We start from the raw sequence: 5,073 nt of genomic DNA, 5'->3' as shown, positions 1-5,073 counted from the left end.
CTTTCAACCACTCCCCCAGTGTTACAGATGTTCTCTATAGATATGAGAATTAACAGCCACTGCATGTATCCTCTTCACTTTAAATAAAGATATTAACACATTTAACAATGCAATTAACTAGACATTAGCAACAACGATGGCTGTGAGGAATATAAATAGCGCCCATATGCATTGGAATGGAATTACATTAGTGACAGAACACAAAGCGTTGCCATGGCTAATATGACAGAGTTTTGGAGTCAGCTGGCTGGGCAGGTGTTAGCAATATGAAGCTAAACATGAGTCTAAATATTTGACCTACTTGTAATAATAGAAATTGTGGCAAATATTCATTGGTTAAGATCAGATTCTTTGAAATGACGTGACATTCCAAAATTCTTCCTTGATGGTAAATGGAGACACAAGGTACATATTTAATGATCTTAAAGGTAATTGTGATAGTTGATGGCCTAGCAGAAAAAGCTGAGGAGTGATGTGGTAGAGTTGATTAAGGAAGAAAAAGTATAGCCACATTACCTTACATCAAAGACATATCAGAAATGAGTTCCAGACTACTCAGACTCCTTGGCATCATGGTAGCCCACAAACCTACCGACACACTTAAACAGTGACTAATGAACCATTAGGTACCACCAGCAAAACAATGTCATTTACAAGATACCTTGCAAGAACTATAAAAAACACTAAATTGGACAAACTAGCAGGAAACTTGCCACCAAGATACATGAACACCAGTTGGCCACCAAAAGACATGACCCACTATCACTAGTTTCTATACATACTGACAAAGAAGAACACCACTTTGGCTGGGACAACACACACATCCTAAAACAGGCAAAATAAAGGCATGCACGAGAATTCTTAGAGGCATGGCATTCTAACTAGAATTCCATCAATAAACACATCCATTTAGATCTTTTCTACTTTCCCTCGCTTCGGCAGCATATATACTAGAGTTGAAACGATGCAGAGCAGATTAGCATGGCCCCTGTGCAAGGATGATACGCAAATTTGTGAAGTGCCCACGATGGTTCAGTGGTTAGCATTGCTGCCTCACAGCACCAGGGACCCAGATTCAATTCCAGCCTTGGGTGACTGTTTGAGTGGGGTTTGCACATTTTCCCCATGTTTGTGTAGCTTTGCTCCGGTTTCCCTCCCCACAGTCCAAAGATGTGCTGGTCAGGTGAATTGGCCATGCTAAATTGCTCATCGTGTTAGGTGCACTGGTCAGAGGGAAATGGGTCTGGGTGGGCTACTCTTCGGAAGGTCAATGTGGACTTGTTGGGCCGACGGGCTTGTTTCCACACTGTAGGGAATCTAATCTAAAGTCTAATAAAAAAGAATTGAAAGTAACATCACCCACCTTAAGAAACCAAGACCTATAAACAGATTGGCAGGACATCCCACCAGCACTTCATCAGAGACTCTCACTGATTATGCTACCTGGTATGGATGAAGAAATGCCTGAAAACAAACCTTCCAGCTCAGCGCGCTAACTTACAGACTTATCATCATACCTGAGCTGCAAATCTTCTCAAAAATTGCTAAAATGTTTCTACATGTGGAGTAGACCAAATCTAAGTGTCATAGCTACAATCACTAAAACATCTAACAGGAATTAGAATTAACCTCGTTACCCAGACAGTGGTTAGAAGGTAGAACTTGTGACTGACCAAAATCACTGGTACAAAATATCTGTTCAATTCACTTGCCATTTTGTTATCCTCTGTTACTAATTACGAGAATGTGAGGACTGCAGATGCTGGAAATCAGAGTCGAGAGTGTTGTGCTGGAAAAGAGCAGCAAGTCAGGTAGCTTCTGTGGAGCAGGAGAATCAACGTTTCGGGCATAAGCCCTTCATCAGGATTGAGAGGCTTGTGAGTGGCTAACTCCCCCCACCCCCAGCTCACAAGCCTCTTTCCTGATGAAGGGCTTATGCCCGATACATCGATTCTTCTGTTCCTTGGATGCTGCCTGACCCCCTGCACTTTTCCAGCACCACACTCTCAATTCTATTACTAATTTTCCACTTTCTATTGGCCAACACTCTGGCTCAGTGGTTAGCACTGCTGCCTCATGGCACCAGGGACCTGGGTTCAATTCTTGCCTTTGGGCTGCTGTCTGTGTGGAGTTTTCACATTCTCCCTGTGTCTGCAAGGGTTTCCTCCCACAATCCAAAGATGTGCAGGTCAGGTGAATTGGCTGTGGTAAATTGCCCATAGTGTTATGGTCCATGGTCAGGGGTAAATGTAGGGGGATGGTCTGGGTGGGTTACTATTTGGAGGGTCAGTGTGGACTTGTTGGGCCAAATGGCCTGTTTCCACACTGTAGGGATTGTAATTATCAACACCTATGTGTTAATTCTTTCCTTTTTTAAGTACCTGAAAATACCAGTCAGTTTTCTTACATTCAGCTAACTTTCTCTCATACTATAATTTCTCCCTTCTTTTTTTTAATCCTCCTTGGGGTAGCACAGTGACTCAGTGGTGAGCACTGCAGCCTCACAGCGCCAGGGACTGGGGTTTGATTCCTGCCTCAGGCCACTGTCTGTGTGGAGTTTGCACATTCTCCCCGTGTCTGCGTGAGTTTCCTCCGGGCCCTCCGGTTTTCTCCCACAATCCAAAGATGTGCCAGTCAGGTGAATTGGCCATGCTAAATTGCCCCTAGTGTTAGGTGTATTAGTCAGGGGTAAAAATGGGGTAGGGGAATGGGTCTGGGTGGGTTACTCTTCAGAGGGATGGTGCGGACTTGTTGGGCTGAAGGGCCTGTTTCCCCACTGTCGGGAATCTAATCTAAAAAAAACTTACTAATCTATTATTAATACTTTGCTTTTGTTTTATATTCTGTTTAAACATATCAGAACACCCTATGGTAAGAGGTGTGAGTTATAAAGAATCCAGGTAACTGTCTCCTCCCTTGGGCTACCAGAGGTAATGGTGGAGAGAAGTCTAATTTTGTCACTTAAGAACCATTTTGACAGGTACTTGGGATAGTTATGGGGAAATGTGGAATAAATGTAGGCAAATAATACTGAATGAATTGTGAAAACTCAGCAGCATGGACAAGATGGGTCACAGGGCCTGTATCTATGCTGTAAGCCTCTATGATTATGATGCATTGCAGTTCTGTAGTTCAGACTCCAACTCAAACTCTGATCCAAAGCTGCCTGAACTTCAAACACTTACCGAAGATATGCTTTAACACTTAACACTTACCTGGATCACAATGGTAGCCTTGAACTCCCACATACTGCAGCCTGGACACACACTGGCATTCTTAATGATTTTTCCTAAATTAATCACAGGTAACCCCTGCATTCCCAGGAAACCTTTCATAAGCCAAAAGTGACGCAAAGCAAAGGTGCCTGATTTATTTGGGAAAAAGTATCGCTGTTTATCGTAAAAGCAAAAATCCTCTTCAGATTGGCGAAAACAGGTACTAATGTAACTCTTTTGTAAAAGTGAAAATGTGTAAAGCGAACATTTGAAAAATGGGGGATACTCTATTATTCTCTGCGTTATGTTGATTTGTATGTGTTATCTTAACTTTACCAACATAGTGTGTACCAAGTTGAAATTCTTAAGGACAAAATAAGCTTGAACCAATTGACAGATACTCACCAATCAGAGAGGCTCCTTTCTCTGTAGTGGGACAAAAATCTGTTCCTACCAATCAGCTCTGTACTTTGTGTTGATATCTCTTTCTAACCTTCTAAAAAGGAGTTTATAATTCTCTACAGGTGTCTCCTACAGATCTCGTTGCTTCATCTCTCGAAAGGTGAGTCCTTGATAGGATGATAGTGACCCTTCTTGAACCACTGCAGCTCATGTGCAGTAGGGAGCACATTGGGAGGCATTTCCAGGATTTTCGCCAATTGTCACTGAAGGAATGGCGATATATTTCAAGATGTGGAGGTGCCAGTGTTGGACAGGGCTGGACAAAGTTAAAAATCACACAACAACAGGTTACAGGCCAACAGGTTTATTTGAAAGTACAAGCTTTCAGAGCACTGCTCCTTCATCAGGTAGCTAGTGGGGCAGGATCATAGGACACAGAATTTATAGTAAAAGATCAAAGTGTCATACAATTGATGCGATGGTGAGTGACTTGGAAGGGACATTTTAGGTGGAGGAGATCCCTTGTATCTACTTGTCATTCGACATGGTTGTGGGTTTGGAAGGTACTGTATAAGAAGTCTTGGTGAATTTCGCAGTGCATCTTATGGATAGCACACACCGCTGCGACTGAACATTAGGGGTGGAGGGAGTGGATGTGGTGCCAAGCAAGCGGGCTGCTTTGTCCTGGATGGACAAACATCTTAAGTTGCCCTCATCCAGGCAAGCGGGCAATATTCAATCACATTCCTGTTATACCCACCTGGTTGGTGCCTTAGTTTAAAATCCTATCCAAACAGCATTTTCAACAGTGTAGCATCCCCCAGAGCTGATCTTTATGTTCAAGCCCCAAAGCCTTCTGATTCAGAGGAAAGAGTGATACCATTTGAACCACAGATGAAACATTAGTTTCAGGTGAGACAACTTTGGAGCAAATTAAAATCTCCGGCCATTAGTTTTGGATGGACAGCAAGGTCAGTACGAAGATAATGGATGATTGATCAGTCTGGGAAATTCCAAAGAAGACTTTATCTCTTCGTGCAATCTTTGTAAATACAGCTGTGAAGTACAATTTTAGCGAAAAAGAAGCATTAACTATTATCTTGCTGCTTTTGTGACTCCTCTTTGCCCCTGGCTAAGACAAAGTTTGGTTAAGGATAAAAAAAATTGCAGATGCTTGAATCCAAAGTGGATAGGCTGGAGGCTGGAAGAACACAGCGAGCCAAGCAGCACCAGAAGGTGCAGAGGTTGATGTTTCAGGTGTAACCCTTCTTCAGGACTTAGGGTGGGTGTAGGGGGAGCTGCAGATAGATGGGGTGGCAGGGGCAGGGTGGTGAAGTGGGGATATGTTTTGGCATTTGGTGTAGCTCTATTCTACTCCAGTCACTAGCCCTCAAATTTTATTTAACCAATTCAAATTTCACTCAGTGCTGAAAATGTGTTGCTGGAAAAGCGCAGC

At 42.9% G+C, this 5,073-nt stretch overlaps 1 non-coding gene across 1 annotated transcript; it reads left to right on the top strand.

The window, feature by feature from the left end:
• Positions 1-930: 930 nt before the first annotated feature.
• LOC132821994 (U6 spliceosomal RNA) lies at positions 931-1,033 on the top strand. The gene has a single exon (XR_009645380.1). It is a non-coding gene; the product is annotated as a U6 spliceosomal RNA (small nuclear RNA).
• The last annotated feature ends 4,040 nt before the right edge of the window (positions 1,034-5,073 follow it).

Source organism: Hemiscyllium ocellatum, chromosome 13 (genome assembly GCF_020745735.1).
Source record: "Hemiscyllium ocellatum isolate sHemOce1 chromosome 13, sHemOce1.pat.X.cur, whole genome shotgun sequence".
NCBI lineage: Eukaryota > Metazoa > Chordata > Chondrichthyes > Orectolobiformes > Hemiscylliidae > Hemiscyllium > Hemiscyllium ocellatum.
This window is presented reverse-complemented; position numbering and strand designations above follow the sequence as displayed.